The sequence below is a fragment of the Strix aluco genome, chromosome 3 (assembly GCF_031877795.1).
Source record: "Strix aluco isolate bStrAlu1 chromosome 3, bStrAlu1.hap1, whole genome shotgun sequence".
NCBI lineage: Eukaryota > Metazoa > Chordata > Aves > Strigiformes > Strigidae > Strix > Strix aluco.
Genome location: NC_133933.1, coordinates 25,119,139 through 25,142,367, shown reverse-complemented (window position 1 = coordinate 25,142,367; position 23,229 = coordinate 25,119,139). Strand labels below are relative to the sequence as shown.

The window sequence follows — 23,229 nt, the reverse complement described above, 5'->3', positions numbered from 1 at the left end:
AACATACTTCTGACAAGAAGTCATTATCCAGGAAACACAGAAGTTAGATTTTAATTGTATTAGACAAACTAAAAGAGAGGGTTACTGGTGAAGCAGCCTCAAAGGGAAAAAATGGTGTTAACCTGTGTGATAGAAGGGTTTGCAGGGAAATTTTAAGAATCCATACAGGTGTTGGGCTAGTAGTGGTTGGAATCCCTGGGTAACAGTAGGGTGAAGTTATGCTTGTAGCTCAAAAATAGCAAGAGTGTGGGACTTCTCTGTTGAAACTCCATTGATATGACTGGTTTGGGTGAATAATCCACAAAGTATGTGAAAGAATGACTACAACCCTAAACTCGCTTCCTTTCAGTGAAAAGTTATGCCATTTCTAGGCACCCAGGTAGTTACTACTCAAAAAAATGCAAGTCTTCAAAAAAGCCCTGTAAGAAAGCTAATGGATGCCTTCAGATACTACCAGCCATAAGGCTTTTGGGAAAGGAAAATGTCAGCTTCTACCTTACACTTCTGTGATGCCAGACCCAGTAGCTCCAGGACAGACACCTGCTTTTCATAGCCTAAGACTTTTTGTCTGTTTTTCAAGATTGACAGATGAGGAAGTTGATGTGACTGTCATTTCCAGGTAATGGAAGTTATCCTTGCATCTTATCACTTTAAGTGTCTTCTCCAGGAAAGTGGTTTTCTTTTGTAACCTACATGACTTAAAACCAACTACTTGTCTGCTTCATCCCTGCTGCCATTGATATCACCAGCCTGTGTACATCTGTCCCATTAGTTAAGTGTTCCAGCTGACATGTTGCTGCTCAAACTTATGAAGCAATCAAGATATAAAAACATCTGTACTGAACAGTTGTCAAAGACTGAAGGTAGCTGCTGAAGGCAGCGATGTTCTGCAGGCAGGCCAACTGCTGTCACCAGCCTGTTCAGATGGTTAAATTCAGTTCATGTTACTGATGATAGACAGAATGCATGACAAATAGAAGAATGGGGCCAAGAGCTGCTGTTAGGAGTGGACTGAAATCAGGGGGCCGATTCCAAGGCAGGACATGCAGCTCTCCTAGCTGGGTGGTGTAGCAGTACAGGGAAAGCAACAGGTACCCATTGTTCTTACACTTTTTTGTGACAAAATGTGTAGATAAGTGGTAACTTAACATCAAAATTATATGCACCCATGTTTCTCTGTTCTGAGAGTTTATTAAAAGCTTTGTTTCTCTTCTCTTTCCCTCCTCCCCCCCCCCCCCCCCGTTGCCCTAAACCATAAAAAGGAATTTCTAAAACTCATTTTCAGCTTTTTTTGTGCAAAAAGCCTAAATCAGTCAAGAGTGGGCAAAAGTTCATGCCAACACAAACAGTGCAAACAGTGAATCAGCGGTGTCATGAGATTTCTTAAAACTGCATGTCATACAATAAGATTCATGACTTAGTATGTCTCAGGAAGTGCTTCAAGGCTATTTCTAATGTGCTAAAACCATGCACAGGTTTGCATGTTGAAATACATTTACTCTTTTAACCCTTCTCAGGACAGTGAACTTCTGTGTACAGCAGTTGAGACACAAAACCTCGCTCCATATTCGGACTTTCATTTTGGAAACTAAGTGTATGTGTATTTGCATCTATCTCTGTGCTACCTCTGTTTCTTGATGTGCTGGATTTGTTCTGCTTATAACTTTTCAAGTAAAACAGACATAACTGGCTAAAGATGCTTAATTTTTCTGCTTGCTTGGAATCCATTTTGGATTTCCTGGGATGTAGGAAGGGAAGTCAAATATTGCAAAACATTCTTCCAAGCTGTGACAGTGAATGCCTGAAATCTTAAGTCTCCAGCAATTGTACTGATCGAACCAGAAAAATCCTTACAAAAATATTGTGGTTTCTCTCAAATTGATAACAAAGTTAAGTCAACTTCTTACCTGTGAGAGGCTGTGTTGGGGATTTTTGCCTCTTTTTGGCTCTTCCCTTTAAGGAGGGGGAGTAAGTTTTGGGGTTTTTATCACTATTTCCAGCCTATCTTGGTCAAATCCTTGTGTTCCAACCTGATGATGATGTTCAGTCTCTCTGCTCTCCTGTAATGTCACTCTGGTTCCTACGCTGATTCACCATCTTCAAGTCCCTTTGTTTTCTTCTTAGAACATCTGTCCAAAAGACCAAAAGAAAGGATTTACTTTCAAATGTGTAACACTCTGAAATGCACAACACTTCCAGCAATGCTGGGTGTTTGACTGAGCCTTTCAGATTAGGGCAAGTCGAGGTCCTGCTTTCTCATGTGTATTTTCATTTTTATTTGTCTGATGTATACCTGGTTCTGACTTACTCTTGTGGCCATACTGAGAGGCTATCCTGTAGTTGGCATACCAGTTCTGGTTTGTCTCCTGCTGACCTCCCATCACAAATTCACAGCGGATGTCTGAGCTTCTGGCTGGCAAGCCATGTTTTTGGTGCTGAAAGGTGATATCCAACTTGGTGTCTGTTTTGTTCTGCATAGGTAATAATGTGGGGAATGTCATTGAACCAGATGCTCAGAATATGAGATACTTGTGCACAAACTGTGGCAGTGGTTGGGCTAAAACACTCTTAAGTGCCTAAACATAGCGTAGTGAAGGAACTCCTGTAGTTAAAACCCTATGATTCCTTCCTTGACAAGAATGTTTGCAGCATAGTCTCCATTCAGTTTCGTGGGTACTTAGGATTTTTCATGTGTCAAAATAGCAGTGAACAATTCAGCTACGGAACTCTCATTGTTTGGATTGTTTCTGCCTGTCTGAAACTATTGCTTTAAAAAGTGTTTTTAAAAGGAACGCTTCCTATGGCACTTTAAGGCAATATTCTGTTGGATTATATCATGAATAATTAAGATATTTTGCTTATATTATCAGTAATAATATTGGTATGTAAGTTTTGATTTTTATTCTTCAGTGGTGAATACACTTTTATAAACATGTTTTAGAACCATGTACTGAAAAACCACTAAAGACTTATCTGCTTCAGTTTTTCCTAACTTTGCTATTGGAAATGCAAAATATGTAGATACCCAAATTGCATTCCAGCATGACCTACTAGCAGGCAAGAGGATTTCCGCTTCAGTGCTGCAGTTCATTAAAGAGTTGTAAACAGAAATGCTGCAAAAGTGTACTGTGGGCATGTGACGAGAGACTTCTGATAACCTCAAGGCTGGCTCCCAAATGATCTTATTAATTCTGTGAGTAATCCGGGGAAAATCAGTAGGGTTTCTTTGACTTTTGCCCTCCAAGGTTGCAGTTTTTACAGCTTGGAGCAGCTATTAGTAACAATAGCTCTTGAAGTGTAATTTAAAAAACCCCAGGAAATGTGTTCCTGTTTTTCTTTCTGATTCAGTTACAACTGACAACTCCTCTTCCTTTAGCCCCTAATTCAGTGGGCTGCTGTTCCTGGAAACCTGTTTGGAATGTTATAATGAAGTTTTTCACTTGCCTGAAGTACATCAAATGAGCCTGGTTTCCAGCGGAGACTTCATTCTGCGTGCAGTCAGCTGTTTCTCATGAGTCACACTGTTGGCTGGGTAAGGAAGGAAAGGGTTGCTTTGTGCAGGCTCTGGGAAGTTCATGATTTCAATTCTTCTGTATTGGAAAGGCTGCTGTTACAGTTGTCAGCTCATTTGTGTTCAAGGTAACTAATCCAGGACCAGAAAGTGACCTCTTTTCTAGCTGTTAGTGACAATTAAAACATCAATAAAAACTTAGGTTGTAGGAAATCTGAACATGGACAGTGTCATGTTTTGTGGTGATGGATGGAAGAAAATTGCAATAAGTATTTGCATCTTGTGAACGCGTTCTCTTTTTTCATGTAGCTTGAAGTTTAATTTTTCTTCAGTTTCCCTTTGAGAATTATTTTCAGTATCACTAAAATCTTATCTTGAAGAGTAACACAAAGAACTATTTCAAGTTGCTTTTCTTCTTTTGCAGCGCCTTTCAGAGTGGCATCATCTTTCCTAGAACTGGGCTGCCTCTTCCCAGGTGCTTTTTCTTCTGTTCCATTTTGCCTCCACTCTCCAGAGTTGGCATGATACAGTCTGCATTGGAGAGGGCAAGATTCCGGAGAATATCAGGCATTAACTGTTTTGAAAGGCTTGTGTCTGTGGCCTGTTGTCTGGATGTTACTTATAATAGATATGGAACTGTTAACTCTCTATATAAAAAACACTTCCCATTTTAAGACTGTTCCTTCCTATGAAAATTGAACTTGGCTGTTCTTTAAAACTGCTTTTCTAGCTTAAGGTAGGCATGCTTACCTTGCTATTCAGTGTTAGCAACATATTTCTTTGACACATATTCACCTAACTTTGACACTTTTATAGTTTTCCAGTTTGGCTAGCTGCCTTATCTCTCTGCTTTTAAGTCAGGTTTGGTTAAAGTGTACCCTTTTAAACCACATAAATGGGAAAGCACATAATTTGTTAAAACAGAGTTTTAAAAAATTTGATCAAGTCTTCAGTAGCATTTAACCTTTGGTTATTGCAGTTAGGAGATTATGAAAAGTTCAGATTTTTTTTCAGCTTTTTAAAATTTTCTGATAATTCTGATAGTTTTGAAGCCAGCAGCTGTGTTTACTTGATGCATCAAACAAGTTGATAATGTTATTGTGATTAAACTTATCTTTGGAAATCTCTTCCATTGTTCGGTATCTGTTAAGCCTAATAATACCAAAGTCACGTTATAACCCTGAAAAGTCATAATATTCATTATAGCTGGTTAGTATTATTTTCATTATCAGCTTAGAAAAATCACAAAATCCAGTAGTGCTATTAGGAAATGTTTTTTTTTTTCTCCAGATGGTTTTGATAAGAAAAAGCTATCTTCTATAACTTGCTCATGAACTAGTTAAATTGAGAGTTCATATATTGATTATTTTTTTCCTACTAGTTATCTTTCACTTATCTGTCATAGTTCTTCAGAGACTGAAAGATAACAGTGTCTTTGTTTCTGATTTCAGTCCATAGGAAACATATCACTCACTCATATAGTATGTCTGTTGATGGCATTTAGAGCTGTTCTCCTTTTTGCTTCTCATTTTTTCTAGTTAAAAGAATATAAGATCAATCTTAGAAAATAGTTTCTTAAATACTGTTAGAAACATGTTAAAGTATGTTGGAAGTATTTCCACATTCCACATTATAGTGATGTACCACACACCTTGGCTTTCCTGCTTTGAAAACTAGGTACGTGATACTTGCAGGGTTTAGATAATCAGAGGAGATACAGCATTTAAAGTGTTTCATGATTATCAGTTCTGAATTCTCGTACTCCCGACGGATCACAGATCCCGTTGCAGATGGAGTTGGGTAATGTGCTTTTATCCTTTCAGTAAGTGTATAGGACAGGCTTCTAGCTGTTCAGCTATGAGCTTTAAATGGTAGAGGTAAAGATCTGTTCTTTTTTAAACTTCTCTTCTTCTTATGACTTCTAAAGCAGCTTTTGTAAGTATAAAAAGAAAGTTTAAGAAAAATAACTGCCTACAATTTGTCAGTATCCACTGCTATTTTTAAAGTTCTGTTTTCAAGGGTTTAAAGTTCTAGCACTGGTTTTCAGTATTTTCTTTTATAAAGATAGGAGCTTTGATAAATAGCTACTGTTTGTTCAGTGGTCTTTTGACAGTTTAAAGTAGTTGACTGGCTTGATCTGCAGTTGGTGAAACATAACTATTTTAACTTACAAGCTGAGTAAGAATCATTTAGAAAGGGTTTTCTGAAATCTTGAAGTCAGTCTGTAAAAACAAAATAATTTTAGTGACAACTTTGAATATTACAGTTTCTCACTAATCTCATGAACAAAATTTTCGATTTTGTTTTCCAACTGTTTCCCTTAAGAGGATAAATAGCTTTGAAATAATCTTACCCTAACCTGGAAAATTGGAGACGTGCCTCATCAGTGAGCTTTATGGTGCCTGACACTTCAGTGTTGTGGAAGGTGCAAATGCAGTGCAGGTCACTGCAATGATTAAAAGGTGAAACTGGTTAATGGAGTCTGTAGAACCTGCATGCCCATGGAAACCTCTTGGTTATATGTTAAAACTGTCCTGCACATGTAAACTTCTTGCAATGATAAATAGTGTTTATGTAGATAGGTTTATGCAGTAAGATTGCCTACAGGACAGATGCAGGGATTTCTCCTTTCTTATCTAGGCTGCTGCTTCTAGAAATTAATCTCCTGAGTTTCTGGTTCTGCTGATTCAGAAGATTTTGTAATTAGGAAGATTCAGGAACAGAGGAGCAGGAAAATAGAAGCAGGAGATGAGAAAGAAGCAAGCGTTTGTATGAAAGAAAGAGAAATGGTGCTGTACCTGGAGCGTAAGGAGAGATGGTTATTGGTACTGAGAGAGCTGTGTGAAATGGCTTTAGTAGTGACAACCGTACCTTTGAAGCATTTTTTTTCTGGTTTATAGAAGTTATGACTTGTTCATAATTGCTTTGCTGCCTTAGACTGAAAGGCAGATTTTGGGAGCCTCTGCTTTCTTTGCTCTTTTCTGATTTGCCTGTGTAGTGTTCTGAGTTGGATATTGAGGAGCTGTAGCTCCCCACTGTGCAGAAAACTGGTTTTAAGTTTCATTATATTCCTCTGTCAATTACCACATACACTTGTACAGATTCTTAAGGAAATCTGGAATATGTGGGGATGATGATCTCATTTAGATTCTTATCCCCCAAGTTTTCAGCAGCTATGAGGGGGGGAAATCCAACTTTATTGGATGGAATATACATGCAAATAAATGTTTGCTTTGAAAACAGAAGAGGCTCAGTGCTGAAAAAGATTTTCTGGAAGGATTTCCTTCTAGTTAAGAGTGCATAATTCAACAACTTTAAAGAATACTATAATATATTGATACTTTTATTCGCAGCTTCAGCTAACATGGCATGATCAGTGGCTTTAGCAAGTTTTAATTACCCTCTGTCTGTTCTGTTGCACCAGGAGGAATAAATACCTTAGTAACAGATTTGTGTTAAGTAGGAGAATTTAACTCGGTGTGTGCTTACAAAAAGAAGAAAAGGAAAACTGCTTTTGTCTCCATAGTGTCTTCCGTGTTTACATCTCCTTTAGATTTGCTGTAGTTTAACTTGTTAGACTATGAGTTTGATTTAATAAATAAACACGATATGGAGCATTTCTCTTGTAGATCACTTTGCTGAATGTGTGATGCCAGCAAAGACCAAACCGGCTTCCCCTTTGGTAGCAGTGGCAAAGCTGTCCCTGCAGAGACTCCAAAACATTCACTAGCCATAAAACTGGCACTTATTTTCATTTTTCATGTTGTTTAATGCTTGCATTTTGTTTCTTTCCTTAGGTTTTTTGATTAAGCATTTACTTTTACTGAATCCTTACCTATAATGACAGTTTAATTTTTTGGAAGATAAATTTAAGTGGCATATACAGTAAAATGACTTTTCAACAGCTTAGTGCTAAATGTTTCCAGACATAGATGCAATTTAATCACATCTACACTTCTTGAAAAATGTAAATCTTCAGTTCTCTAAGGAATGTTTATTAATACCTTTAATGTTTATCATTGTACATGAGGAAGGTATACATAATCCCTCTGTGTTAGAAAGACCCTTCAATTTTAATTTATTAAAAGATTACTTTACCCTGTCATGGACAAAGTGTCCCCTAAATCCAGTTCCCTCCCATGAAAGCGTGAGAATTTCTCCAGTACTTGGGGTCTGTGCAAATCATCTGCACTACAAAAGAACCCTGGCTCCTTCCATTTTAGGAATCTGGGAAGGGTAAATATTTAGAAGTGCTGGTGTAACAATAGCAGAAGTAGAAGGAAATTAAAGTTTGGGATCCAGTGCTGAGACACATTTGGCTTAAAACTGTGGGTGGAAAGAAGAAAAGCTTTTTAGTAAATTCCGATTTTAGTAAGCTTTTTAGTAAATGACAATTTTAATTCTTGGATTAAGGAAAAACCAGAACTGTTCTATGTAGAATAAACTACCCAGTTTCACAGACAAGAAGTCTCAGTTTTGGAAATGTAGCCTTTTTAGTTATTGTTTAGGTGTTTTGCTTTTTCTGTCAGCCCAGAGTTCAGTCACTTTCTGACAGGTCACAGGAACAAATATTTCACTGAGCAAAGACTAGCACTGTTAAGTGAACAAGTCTTTTTATGGAAGATTACTGCTGGTGTGAGAACTTCTTGAATGTAAAGCTTAGAGGCTATAGGTTGAATGAATACATGAAGTAATCTGAAATTAAGACCATGGCATAGAAATTGATTTTATTATAGAAACTCTGGTGTTTAGGTTGCAAAGTATTTTGCTTTATAAAAGATTTTGTAGAATCTCAGAGAATTTCCAGCATCTGTTGTTTGCAACAGCTGTTAGATATTGAGCAGAAAGATTCGTCTGTCCTCAGAATAGCAAGAAAAATGTATTCCTTATCTTGATAAATTCAGTTCAGGTTGAGTAACTCTTCAGATATTAAAACCAGTTTTTCTGGTGTATTTCACTTATCTTTGGGAGATTTTTGGCACTGTGTTCAAATACCTAAATGTGTATGTTCTAAAGACTGAAGTCTGTTTCTGCCAAAATTTTCTGTGTGACTTATGAGCCTATATAAAGACCATTATAGTAACTTAAGCTGATACTTGGCTTGTGTTTATGCAAGACAATTCCAAATAATCCTTTAACTTAATTTTGAACAGTGCTGTGTTTTTCAGGAAGAGACCATATAGAGTTGGCTGGAGAAAGGGAACTGTCCTTTTGCAAAGAATTCCAGTGTTTTGAAATTTGATTTTTTTTTTTTGATCCAATATAAAAGATAAAATAAAAAATTCTGCATTTCTTTGTAGAAGGAAATAGTTTATCTTCAGGGCATTCATCTCCACAGGTAGAAGACCCTGCTGGGTAGCCTTATCTGATGCCTCAGGGCTCTTTGCACTCACTCAGTTTGCTCTAAGTTGTATGGGTCATCAGAAAAGGCAGTTTTCCAGTTAGTTCTATTGGAAAGTTGTCAAACTTTACCATCACCATCATGTTTTAATAGTATTTTTTTGTTACCCTTCATATATAATTTTGATTTTTATGGTTTCCAGATGGTAGATAATTGAGTGCAGCCCCTGACAGAGTTTGAATTTGAGATCACCTAGTGTCTTGAAGGCTAGCAGAAGTTGCTCTTCGTATTTAGGTGCCAGTTGCTGCAAGGGGAGCTAAACCCACAGAACTTCGGAACTATAGTGAAATAGTGAATATTAATGAAATACAGTGTAATAGTATTTTGAGAGGGAGTAATTTAGACCACTCTAGGACTTAAACGTGTGAGTTTTCTTGTGAATTTCTCAGTATTTTTTGGATACTTACTTATGGATATCTGTTATCTTGAAGCTTCATTTGCAGAATGACACTTCAGTATTTAAGTGGCTGTTCCCTCTTGGCTTAATCTTACTGAGTCCTCTGCAAGTTCTGAAAAGTGGAACAATTCAAAGAAATTCTTATTTCAGTAAGGCCATTTGTTCAACCTAGACATCTGAAGAGCTAAGCCCAGTGCCAGGAGGTAATTGAACAACATGGTCTTACTCTGTACCACCAATGACAGGAACTGGCACATCAGAGGTTGTTTTGTCTGCCTTGCTCAGAAGCAGATGTGCCCTGCACAAAAGGTGATATTGAATCTCACAGTTGATTAATCAAGCACTTTTTCCAGCTTTTTGCATCATTGTCTGTTACTTGGTATTTCTAGTTACTGCATGAGATGTATTAGTTGTTAAACTCCTTAAAACCTTAAGCAGGAAAAAGAAATCACAAAAGAAACTGAATTTATAGTAAATTGAGTTTAGATCATGAAATCTGCACTCTCTGGTAGTTTAGTCTCTTAATTACAAGTTATCAGTCGACTTCAGATTTGGGGTCTATATGACAACTGTTGAATTTTGGTCATAGTTCCGGGGAACATGTGACCGGGGTCAGTGCTATTCCAGTATGTCTGCACAATAGCTTTCTACTGGTAAAATAAATCATAGTAGAGCGTGTTTTAAATCTGTTTAAGGCTTATGGGACTATGAGAACTTTAGTAGGTTCCTGTTTAATGTTAGTGAACATGGCTCAGTTGTGACAGGTGACACTCATTTTAGTGTAAGGTTTACCATGACTGTTTTGTGGGGTGTTCCATTTCTTCCCCAGTAATTCAGCTATAGCACCATTTTACCAGTCAGTTCCTTTTGAACCAGCAGAATTAAAGATGTTTAGTTTACCTTGTTTAAAAATAGGGATTTCAAAATGCTTTTAGTAGGACAGCACGTCATTACTTCTAGAAATTCTTGAAGTAACATATGACAAAGTAGATCAGAACTTAGGAGTGTTAACAGGGATGAAGGCCCTCATTGCATGGGGGAGGAGTGGAGAGCTTGATCTAAGCAAATGTAGCACTCCAGTCCCTTTGCAGTCCAAGCACCAAGGCATACTGGTATGTTCTACAGCAGAGGCTGTGCCCAGTGCTGTTTCTGCCAATGTTCCGGTGTCCAAGTTCCACTGCAACAGCCATAAAGGAAGTGTCTCCAGATGTCTTGCAATACTTTGATATAATTGTTGGGCAACTGTATGGTAACTCCAAGAAAAGTAAGACTTGGATTTTATGCTGAAATCCATCTGAAGGATTTCAAGCACAGGTTTCTCACCAAATAGAGGACTCTTAACTACTCAGCTGTTTACTAGATTGGTATCAAGGGTCCTTTGTACAACTAGGAATCCAAAATTTACAGGACCAGAATGAAGGAGAGCACAAGCAAGAGAAATAGGACTTTGTAATCCAATTACGAGGTCGCTTACCTGGGAGGGAGGAAACACAGGCTGTACTTCAGGGACTGTGTATGTATTTTACATAAAACAGTACACAGTTTATTAGCAGTCTTGGAAGCTTAAACAGAACCAAGCACAGCCTATAAAGTGGTGGATTGAACAATTTCTGTCTGAGTTCCTTTGTAAATAATTGAGCAAAGCTTTAAAATGGCAGTAATAAACACAGAATGAAAGTAAGATTTTTGTACGTGTGGCTTCATGTTTTTTTTTCCAGATTCTTGATATATGCAAAATTGATTCATTTCATAACAATTTTGCATGGTGAAAGCTTCTGTTTAATCCTATTTTAAGCCCCTGTTTAATCTTATTTTAAATGTGCTGATCAAGCTACAGCTTGTGTACTTGCCAGAGAAATTATTCGTGATTTGTGTTATAGTTTTAAGAGAAATGAGCATGTTGAAAATCAATGGAAGTTCTACATCTACATCTGTGGATGTAAAATGTTGATGTAATAGTGGTGCATGCCAGCACTCGTGTATTTCTCAGTTTATAACTTCGAAGTGAAGAAAATGCAAATGTGTTGTACTTCAGTGCATGACTAAATTAGGGTACTAAAACAGGTTCTTTACTATGTTTACCTCTAGTTTTGATGGTTTAAAAAACTCACTTGTCATTAGCTAAATTTACAATGGCAGTTTTAGGTTTCTAGGAAGCTCTAGTGACCTCTGTAAAGAGGTAATTCAGTGAACCTGTCGCTAATAATTTCATTCTGTAGCTAATAGTAATGGGTTTAATCCAGAAATTATAAGATGGGCCCCACTTCCCTGAGGGAAGTATTTCTTTCCATCTTTAAATGTACAGGGGGTGAGTGTAAATTTAACAGGATCTGGCTGTTCTTTTATTTTTGAAGTCACGATGCTTTTTCTAAGTACTATGCAGAATTCAGTAATGTGCAGCAGTTTTTCTTGAATTAACTCCATCTAACGGCAGACATGTGTGTTTCACTCATGCTGTTTTAATGGAATACAGCTTTGTTTGCTGTTGTTCACGTGTTTACCTGTGACCTTGCAAACTAGCTCATGATGGCTGGTATCTCTTAGACATGTTCTGTGCACAAGAAGCCTGACCATTTCAGTCGTGCTCTGACTGGTAATCTGAAGAGTATGGAGGCTTCTGCTCAGTGTTTACAGTAGCTGTGTAAGTAGGGTGGTAATGCAGCACTTGTGAAGAAAGTCATAGAAGATAATGACGTTGTTGAACTGTAGACTTGTTTAGCTCTGAAAGGAAAAGTGCAGTCATTCAACAAAAAAGCAAGAAACCTGGGAAAATCCCCTCAGTGGCTTTACCAATTGTACCCGACTAGGTTTTAGTATTGAATTAGAATGCTAATCACTGAATTCTTCTCCATCTTGTCCTAATGAAAGAAATTCCTGTATGTCGGGGAATGGAATTTCAGTTTGCAAGCACTTCAAACACAGCCCTTTGTTTCTTCTTTGTTATTTTGTGAGAATTCGAAACTAGTTCAGCAATAACTTGCTTTATAGAAAACTTACAACCAGAAGTTAAGGATCTTGCTTACACTTTTCCATTTGATTTGCAGTTCTAATTGTTAGTTATATTCTGTCCTTTGTGCTTTTTCTTAAGCAAAATTTTAAAAAAGTTTCTGTTTAGTGCTGAGTATCAACTCTAAAGCTATTTCTTCTACAGTGTATACTACAATATAGATATTAAATGCATACATACTTCTAAGTGGACCTAAATAATTAGTGTCACTGAAAGAAGCACATCTCCCCGCTCCTGATGGTTATTCTTGCCTGTTATGGTTGCCATCCTTATGCCAGCAAATGTGCTTGTGCAGGTATATGGTGAGCTGAATTTAGAAAATTTATTGGGATTAAAACTAATCTGTGAGGAGGAAGTATGTGGGTGAGTGTCTTAGCACATGTTTGCATGATAGGCACTTGCCTCTTAAAATTATCGCCTAGCTGTGAAATTCCTTGTCCTCTGACCTCGGGCCAGCATTCCAGGTTCCTTTCTCTCCGTTCTTCCCTGCCCCCTTCTTGAAATGCACAGCTTGCTCTCACCCCTGGTTTATAATATGCCAGTAACCAAGGAGCTCAGGGTCACCTGTTTCCACTCGCCAGGCACAACTGCTGGTCCTGCCCTGACATCTTGCACTTGGTTGTACTGGAAAGGAGGGAAGAATGCTGGTGGATATTACAGTCTTTTCTAATGCCTGGCAATAACTTCGTATGCATTTGGCTTTGAGTACTATGACCAGATCCATGTGATACCTTTTTGTTCACTGCGGGGGGAAGTGGATATGTCATGCAAGTGTGAAGAACAAGTCATCCCAAATTGATTGGGATGCTTTCCTGGTTAGATTTTTTTTTTTTCCTTATCTTTGTCTCTAAAGCAAACTCTTTGGCAAAGATTTTTTTTTTTCTGGAAGATTTATATAAAAGTTGTTTTGGAAAGGGTATGTGCAAAGATGAATATCTTCTGACAAATGGAGCAATCTCTGTGGCTGCTCTTTTGCTTTCAATAGCTGGTTGGGCTGTGAATTTTACTGGGAAGGTCAGTATCTTGTGCATGCATTGCTCATATTAAAATAGTATCTGGCTGATGACTGTTAAATACTGCAGACTAAACAAGGCTGTTTTGTTAAATAAGATTTAAAATTGTAAAAAGAATATTCAGGTTTTAATATCTGAACACTTCTATGAAGGTTCGATGGCTTGGTAGTAAACCGATTTCTTAGCTTTATTAAAAGTAGCAGTGCCCGTGCCTTGGAACAGGTACACGGCCCAATTAAGTGAGCTGAAAGGGAGGGAGTTGCAAAGGGACCAAACTTTTCTCCTACCCACGGAACGGCTGTGCAGCTGCTGCTGCCACAGGGCTGCCAGAAGTCTTCGGCAGCTGCTGTATGCTTGTCTCTGTCTGATATGGAGGTGGTTTACTGGTGCTGACTTTGTACAGCTGTGGTACTGCTGGCATACACTCAGTCACTCTTCTTTGCCAGGGTATAAAAAAAAAAATCTCTCCACAGTTGTACTCTGTAATGACAAAAGTGACTACTGTCCTCTCAGTTTCCATATCCTGGTTTCCTGTGCAGAAGACTGCTATCAGTCCTGCTGCTTCAGAGTCCTGGAGTGCTTCATGATCCTTAGTTCCTGGGTGCAGAAAGAAACTATCCTAAATATGTTTCAGCACCTGATCCTCTTCAGGTTCCTTAATTTGTATGTGAAGAGAGTTAATCTGGTACTACAATTCATGAGACCAGTAGAGAACCAAATCCTATTCTGACAAACCACCTAGAAACAGTATAGTACATACAAAATGGGTGAACTGTAGTATCAGAAAAAACAGTATTGTCTGAATTGGCTACATATATCACAGACTGTAGTAGAAGTAATCTAATTGAAGTCTGATCTTGAATTCAATCTTTAAATAGCTATCCAACTGTACTTATTGAATGTAAATCTCAAGAGGTACCATCAGGTTTAAAAAGCCTTCAAGTACGTAATCTTAGACATTTGGTCAACACTGGACATCTTCAATATAAAAATTTGGTTTGTTAAATGGACCTCATGCAGAGAAATAATATATCTTGGTTTGTAATACAGCTGTAATGCAATTTCTATATACCCTGTGCTTTTCCAAAGGATTTTTTGATTTGAGAATTGATCAGGAAGGTATACAGTTGCAGTTTTGCACTGACAAGAATATAACTCAAAACTGTGTGGCTCCAGGGAACCTGTGCACTGCAGAAAACACCAAATCATATTTTTGAGAAGATACACCTCAATATCCCTAGGCATAATATAAAAGGAATAGAGATAGCATTTAAAAAAAAGCATGTAGTAGAATGTTTCATAGTTTAGACTGATCTCAAGATTTTTGACTTAAAGTAGCAGGTAGAACAGACATATATGAAACTTACTTTAGTGAACAGCTTTGGAAATGATGTGACTTGTGTCTGACAAGCAGTAACTGTAGTTTAGAGTAAACAGTGTGAAATCAGAGGGTCCCAGAGAATTCTGGCATCTCCTTCTAAAGCTACGGAGGTTGATGCTCTGAAAGGTCTGGTTCTTGATTTATCTGAATGCATGAGAAATTCCCAGGCTCACATCTGTTTGCTAAGAGACAGGCAGAAAAGATTGACTTCCCATTGCCGGAGTTGTGTTTGGGTAACCCTCTGGCAGGCAAGCAGGCTAGAGAGCAAACATTGAGTTTGTGCTCAAATAGCGTTTTCTCTTGCCTTGCCTGTCAGGCCTTCGTTAGTGTGTCAGTAAAGCTCACATCAAATAAAAGCTCCTCTATAGGCTCGAGCAATGCTTGTTTACTCCAAACACTTAGATTTTTTTTTTTTTTTTCCTGAAGGAAAAAAAGATTAGCTTTGGTCCTAATTTCACTTTCCTAATGAGGAAAGGTGAAGGTGTGATGTGGGTTGTGCACAAAAGGGGGGGGAGCTCTTTCATGCATTATTTGAAGGTTTAGGCAGTTAACTTTGAAAATCCTTTAGAAAAATTAATAATTAAGAAGCTCATAGGGGTTTTCTCTCCTGTTACTTTTACTAAGCCAAGGGAACAGCACACTAGGTTGAAGGTTGAACTTGCAATAGGTAGAAGAAAGGTTTCAGAACTACACTTGTCACCTAATTTCCTCTTAAACGAATAGCAAGAACCTGCTACTTTCTTAGTTGTGAAAGTGAATGAAATGAACAACAAAATTAATAATTTTCTGATATCTGCAACATAAATGCTTATTTTGCACGTAACCGTTTATATTGCATACCTATTATATGGCAATACTTACGCAGTTGCAATAAATATTCATGTTACTTTTTTAGTTTCCCTGAAATTAAGTGCAAAACAATGGTCCCTATCTTAAAACACTAAGTTATCAATTACTTTTAAAAGAATCCCTTAGGTTTAAAGACTTTGCTGTTTCCTGAACTAAGAATATGAATCTGAAAAAGTGACTTTTATCTGGATTGTTGCTATATGAATGCCTCCAAATGATGGGAGAAGTGCAGTTCTTCCTTATTTCTTTGATTATAGACAAGTTAATCTTAATATGATAGTTACTGTAACGATACGGGTAAAATGCATTTCTCTGTCATTTGGAAAAAACTTATACTGCAATAGTTGCTTTCACTGTAACATCAGGATGGTGGTTGTAATTTAAATACTGGTGGTGTACGAGTGATGGAATTACTGCTTTTTATGTCACTTGTTTATGTTCCGATAAAGCATTCTGTTAGTTTTTCCCTCTGGTCAGTCTGGACTATTTTACAAGTGACATTATACATGTGTGCACTTACATAAGATACACTTAAGTGGAGTTAGTTCATAGTGGAAAAGGTACACCTGTGAGAAAGGAATGTGAATGAGAAAATGTAACTGTGTGTAAACATGTTTATGCAGCTGCATTTTAATGTAGCTTATTATTGGAGCACTCTGTTTAGAGAATAAAACTGTTACAACTGAAGACAAGCTATTAAAAATTCCTTAAAAACATTGTGAGCTACAGATAAGTCAGAAGGTATAGACCTTCAATTCTGCTTCCAGGTTTATTTGTACTTTTAACAAGTTTTTTTCATATTAGTATCTGAAAACTATTTGAGATGCTAATAAAACTGTCTTACAGACTTTCCATATTAAAGCATTTTTGCAGAGTATTAAATCTGGATTTTTTTCTGTTTTTCATGATGAATACACAACTTTGTTTTTTATTTTAGTAATGTAAATAATTGCTTCCAGTGTGGGGAATGTTTAAGACTTAATAGCTTTTCAAGACGTGTGATGTGGGACTTGAGTTACTGTGGAGCTTCGGATACGCATTTCAATTCAGAGTACGTGTGATTTGGAAACATGCAAAATAAAAGATTTATCTCTATTGGATCTTCACTGAAAAAAAATCATCAAATTGATGTTAGTATTTCTGTTCTGTAAGTAGATAAAACAAGACAGTTTTATATTTCATAAAACTCAACCTTCACATGACCTGGTTTAAAACTTTAGGATCTCAATGAAAAAATTTAGACAAATACTGCTGGAGTGTCTTGTTTCAGGGCGTGGGGAAAGACTGGAAAATGTCACTATCATACTTTGAGAGCTTTTTAAAAAAATCAATAAAGGAAATAGTTTAGAATCCTGCTGTATTTGTTTGCAGTATCGTACTGAACTGAGTCTTTAATTACAGTAGGGACTGAGAGCACATTGTTCTAGGCACTTCATGGATAATGAAAGACCCTCTTTGCCCCCAGAAATTTATTTCTGTGCTCTGACTTTCAGTGTTATTTAAGATGATGTGACCTTAAATGTCCAATTTCCAGAATGTTAAAAGAATGCATTGGTATCTGTTTTATTGAATGTACTGTGTAGAGTTTAAATTTCCCAATTACAAGCCAGAAGTCCTTTGTTTATCCAAAAAAAACCCAAATAGAGCATGATCAGCAATCATGTCTTTAAAATTTTCCCTGTCACTAGTGCTGGAGAAGACTGCTTTGTGAGACTTAAAGATTTTTTCAGCCTCTATACTCACTTAATTCTCAGCCTTTCTTGAGGATATCAATTATGAAAGATTTTGTGATGAAGTCTGGAGAAGGACAGCCAATTTACTTCACATCATCTGTAGATCAGACAATATTTCATCCTCGTGGAGCTAGCAGTCCGAAAATGGAAGGCTCAGTACTTAAGGCTTCAGCCATAGGTATATGATGATACTGAATCAGTTTTGCTTATGTTACGACCTGTATTTATATGAAGGTTTGTGTCTTCCACTCCATGAGGGCGGGGAAAAAAAAGTGTATAGAAGAATGCCAGTATAAGAGGATGTGAGTTTTTACATTCAATACCTTGTATTTCATTGACTTCCTTTTCATACTGTATCTCAAAAAAATAGATCCACAGATCTAAGTACAGGTTTTTCATTGCTGGGTGCTTTTTTTTTTTTAATCTTTTACAATATGTTCTTTCATCTCTGGATGGGTAACACAAATTGTGAATTAAATCCACTGTCTGTTCAGAGGATCCCAAATGCCAGTTTTGAGAGTTTCCAGCTCGGGGGTGATGCCTTATGAACAGGCTCAGTTTAGGTCTAGGAGCAGATGACTCACGTTTGTGTGGCTGGTCTTGGATAAGTCAGTTGTTTCTTCACCTTGTATTTGTGGACCTAAGAGCACTTTGTAGCACCATGTAGGCACATGGATATCTCTGAAAAATTGTCAGATGTGACACAATCAGTGGCAGTCTAGACCTAGTAATGTCTGATGGATCAAGCTGACTCAGTCCAATTAACTTTCCCAATACTGTGTTCTTGGCATGACCCATGTACCACAAGAATCTGGAAGATGCCACTATGTGCCTCTGAATAATTAAAGTAGCTGCTGCTATCTCAGTATTACCTCAAATGCTGCGCAAAAATATACTTCAGTATGAATAGTAGTAAATAAATGGTTGGTCCCTACCATATTTCTCCCACTGCATTGTTTGTTTTAAATGGCATTTGGTAAATTGCCTACTGCAAGAACTGTGCTGTAGCATCTAAGATGCAATAGAGAATGTTGTGTCCAAGAAAAAAAGCACCAGCCAGGAAATTCTGTAGGTGGATAGGAATTGTAATAAAAATTCAATGTAGCCATAATAAAATACTTGCAGAGTACATGTGCCACGTGCAGAACTCATTCTGTCATTTTAATGTGTAATTAGCTCATTACTTCTATTCCATATTCCCTTATTCTCCCCAGTTCATTAGCAATTCCGCAGACTTTCTACAGCACCTCTGGTGCCTTCTGCCCTTCAGGGATTTCAAAAGCCTCTGTGCTTTTTCCCTGAGCACTTGCTTAGTCCTTCAGCATCAGTTTGTCCCCAGAGCACTCAAAACTGCCACCAGCTCTCCTGTTAACATCCAACACTGTTGAAGTCCTTCAGCTCCTTCTGAATCTACCTCTCTTCAAAAGACACCACTGTGACAAGATGAATCTGTGATTCACATCATATTAAGAGGCATGTTAAGGCATCCAGCCAAGCGAAGGTACAGAGAATAGCTGCACTTACGGTGCTGGAAGGGTGGTAGCTCAGTAGCAGCTCTTGGTAGCAGAAGTGGCTGGTGCTTGATGGCATTGACTGGTGTCTTCAGTTTAGCTTCAGGAGAGGCTATGAAAGGATCATGGACAAGAATTGCAACTCTTTATATCTTGTCTGAATAGAGAGAATAGTCAGACTTCATACATTACAATGCAGTATGTCGGCCATGCTTTGTAAATACAGATGTAAGCTTCAATTTTTTAGGCTTATCTCCTTATGTATTACACAAACTGTAACTCATTTGAGTCTCTAATATGGTTATCATCATAACAGTATTTATTTTTTTCCTGAGGATTGTACATAGAATTCTGGGAAATGTATTAGTATTTTTACTACTACTTGATTTTATTTGTTAAGCATACTACAAAAAATGTTATTTTAAAATCTCAGTAAAAAGAAGCTGCTTATCATGATGTTATGATAAGAGATGGTTTGCCTGTTTTTCTAAGTTTAAAGGATTTTTCTTTGATCAGAACATGCAAAGTACTTTTGTTTGCCCAGAGAAGCCTGTCTGTCTTCAAGGGCTTGAAGTTCAAATCACAGATTTTTAAGTAATCTGTGAATTATAAAAATAATAATTAATCTTCAAGATGGCATAACTGTAAAATTTTGTTCTGCTTATTCTCTCTTTAATGCATAGTGAAGGTCTGAAAGTTCATTTTATTTATGATAGAAATTCTGTCACTTGTAAAATGTATTGACAGATCCATAAGTAGGTAGAACTTCCTGATGGATCGAGGATTGTATTGACTTAAACCAAGGCTGACTTAGCAGTGCAGATGTCCTGCAGATTCTCTGCATATATGCATTTCCAGGTGGTGGATAGAGCAGAGTGTTACTCATTTATCTTCTCAAGGCCTCCACAGATCAGATTTGACATCCCTGATCTGCCTTGAATCGATCTAAATTCTTCCATCCTTTTCTACCTTCCCCCAGTTTTCCTGTACGTGCACTCCATATGCTGCAGAGCTCAGTTTTATTTCCTAATCACAAATGAAGTCAGCATTTGTCTGATACCGCTGGAGATGAACAGTGGGATAAGTAGCAACATTCAGAGTTGAATATAGTGCAGAAGGGGGTGTTAAAGGCTGTATGATGGAGATGTCAAACCCAGGAGTGTGCCGTGGGGATGTTGGACAATTAAGGCTCTGCGCGGGTAAGAGCGTAGCGTGGGAGGAAGGTTTCTCAGCACTCACAGTGCTGAGTTTGCTTTTCAGATACTGTAAAGGCAATAATTGACCACAAGCCTATAATTCAAATATACGCTACAGTATTTAAATACAGTTTGCACAGGAATCATTTTATTAAGCATAACCTATGAACAGACATTATACATGCATTTTACTATTGTCCATGAGAACAAAGTATCTGCAGTAAGTTGGTGTCCTAAGATACAGTGACACTCTTTTGTGCAGTACATGTAATCTAAGAGTTTTAACGCATTGTAATCCTTCAGATGTTTATAGTACTTTTCCTCCTAGATATCAAAGCAGTGAGGAATTATGTGCCTCTTGTCACATCTTTGAGGTGGCTAGCAAATACAAGTGTATCTGCAGTGAGCTGATATACAGTAATATTTACATATTTAAGAAATACTTTTATTAGTAGACAGGTTTTTCAAAAATATTTACAGTTTTGTGACTTTGGAAAAGTAGTTTTGAGATTATTCTTGTGACATTTCTGGGCATGTATTATGCATTTCAGATATTCAGAAAGTGAATACCGTATTGTAGTCCTACTTCCATTTTGAATTGTGGTTTATCTGCTTTGTAGTATCACTATTTTTTTCAATAAATACATCTGAGTTTCTTGTACAAGAAGCATCCTGGATCATTAGCACCAAATGGCTCTACATTGGACGGAAAGCAAGTTTTCTATTAGACAATCCATTAATGTTAGAAAAATGATGTTCTAGACAGGATGCTGATGTGTGTGGGAGGTAGAGACAAGGGCAGCTGATGTCAGTGAAATTTTCCAGTTGAAGCTAAGTGAGAAAGGCAAGGAACATTGACTTAAAAAGTTTCCCCTTAGAAGTGGGGAAGCAGCACAGGCTCTCACCACCTGTTGAAGACCAGATCCAGTGAGCAAGAAGAGCTGCTTTGCATAAAAACTTGGACCAGAGTTAGGATGCATAATTCTGAGGTCACACTGAGGGAAGTTGGGCCCCAGTGTTTCCTTTGGTAAGACTTTTTTTTTTTTTTTTTTTTCCTCTTTACAAAGAGTAAAGGTGCTTGTGGATGGGAAATTCCTTTTGCTACAACCAGTTCAACTTGACTCTGAAATCAGAGCTCCTGTTTATCAGCAGAGGGGAAAGAGAGCTCTGCTAAAAAGCCAGTCCCAGGTGGACTGTGATCTGCTCTGGAGTGGCAGCGGGACTGGTTTATAACATCTGCCCTAGGAGGATGCCCGTTCTGTGGTTTGCATCCGAGATACCCAGAGCTGATGAAAAACCAGGAGTGACCTCCCCAAACAGGAGGCTTGTGAGCACATGAGGTTTAGTAGTTAGTTTGAGCATAACCTTGGAGAGCAGGTTGGGACTGGCTTGTAGCATTTCCCTTAGTATTTGAAAGAGTTCTTCATAATACAGCTCTGGGAATCGAGTGAGTACAGTGTTCCCCACCTGAATACTGAGGTCTTTCTATACATGACCTGCTGCTTTATTCTTGAGGTCCTTTAGTTGAGAGTTTAAATATCCCCAGAATCTGGCAATCTCTGTTTTTTCATTTTGACTTGTTAGTGACCAGGCTATCTTCTCCGCTCATGGAGTTCTCAGCTTTCTGCATTAATAGTCTGTAATAATTCAATTTGCATTTATAAAGTCTGTTTTAAAAAAAAAAATATATCTGAGGAGTATATGGAGATGTTTACTTTTGGACTACCAGGTCCTCAAGTGCTCAGATATGAAGGAAGCTAAAAAGGCATTTCAGGTACAAATATCTTAAAATCGGGTGGGGGAAAAGCCCTGTTTTTCCATGACAATTTTTTTGTTGTTGAAGAAGTGTCAGAGATTTGTAGCCACACAGAGGTATTTTGTAAGAAATGCCTGACAACCAAAGGATGACGTGAGAGCTTGGGGCTGGGGGACAAGGCATTGCCAGGAGCCGATGAGGGTGAAGCGAGTTTGAAAAACACGTGCCCCTCGGTGCTGTTTTCAGTGTCCCGCCTTCCTGAGCTCTTTTCCCTTTCAGAAAGGCCGGGGGCAAGGTGGTGCCGCTTGTGCTTTCCACAGCAGCGAGTGTGTCGAAGCCAAAAGGGGAGGCGGGCGCCCGCCGCCGCAGGTCCCGCAGCCCGGCGGGCGCGGGCAGGCCGAGCGCCAGAGCGCGGCTCTCCCCGCCAGGTCCGCCTTAACCAAACCAGATCAAAGGGGGCTGGGACCAAGGGCGGGGAGCGGCCCCGGGGCCCCCGCAGGAGCAGGGAGGAGCCGACGGGTCGGTGCCAGCTCCCTGACCTGCCGCGGGGAGGGGCGGGCTCGGCTCGGCTCGGCTCGGCTGTGCGCTCCCCGCTCCGGGCCACTGTTGGGGCGAGCGGCGAAACGGGCGCGGCTCTCCCCGGGCATCCGCGGGGCGATACCTGGATCGAGAGAGGGCTGCGATCCCCTTACTGCTAATCTTCTCTGGCTGGGCTCTGGTAAGCGTCGGGGAGCGTGTTATGTGGGATTGCTTCACATCTGCCCGCGCGGTCCCGTGGTGTATCTTAGGTTACAGCTCAAACAACTCGGGCTTTCGGAGAGCGCGAGGATGTAGGTTTAGCTAAGACCATTGTGTACCTTCAGTTTATCTACGCTGCAACGCTGCTTGTAATGCAAGTAGCCTCCTGGGCTTGTAAAAGAGTACAGCTGGATTAGAAATGCTGGAGAGCTTAGAACAGGACTCTGCTAGCGCTGAAGAGCCTGTTGAGAAAGAAAAACACACCTCCCCCCGACTCGAGATCCAGCTACCTCAACAGATGCGCTATTATAGAAGTGGTATATGAGGTTATCATTTGGCCTTCAGAGCGCGGCTCAGCAAATGGGAGGCTTAAAACCAGCGTACGCTGGGGAAATGAAGCGGAAAAAAAATCAGTTCTCACATGTTTAGCTTTCGAAGAAAATTATTGTTGGACTGCTAGCGTAAAACTGCTTTGCTGTATTTTCTGTAGCTAAATGTAAAGAATGCTCTGTGTTTATCAAATAGGTGTGACTGCGATGTATACCTGCCTGCTGTGCCCTGGCGTTCTCACCAAGTGGTTTGCTTGGTTAATATACAGGAGTTATAAAATTATGTTAGTGGTTCTATTAAAATATGAAGAAAAAATGCTATTATTAGTAAGAGATTCTTTAAAGATGTTCAAATATAGCTTTTAAATTTGGACAGAAAACCAAAAAAAAAATTATTCTAAACAGAT

The 23,229-nt window shown here is 38.6% G+C and overlaps 1 protein-coding gene and 1 long non-coding RNA gene across 21 annotated transcripts in view; both read left to right on the top strand.

The window, feature by feature from the left end:
- The window catches only part of DISP1 (dispatched RND transporter family member 1), a 96,365-nt gene that overhangs the window by 30,882 nt on the left and 42,254 nt on the right, over nucleotides 1-23,229 (top strand). Inside the window, exon 1 of one of the 20 annotated variants that reach the window (XM_074817831.1) lies at nucleotides 22,327-22,473. The exons of the other annotated variants lie outside the window; for them this stretch is intronic. The gene's annotated coding sequence lies outside the window, so the exon portion shown is untranslated. Of the gene's footprint in view, nucleotides 1-22,326; nucleotides 22,474-23,229 lie in introns of those variants that run through there. 20 annotated transcript variants of the gene reach the window in all.
- On the top strand, nucleotides 1,370-17,432 carry LOC141920676 (uncharacterized). The gene is made up of 3 exons (XR_012622417.1): nucleotides 1,370-3,193; nucleotides 3,349-3,532; nucleotides 3,936-17,432. It is a non-coding gene; the product is annotated as an uncharacterized LOC141920676 (long non-coding RNA).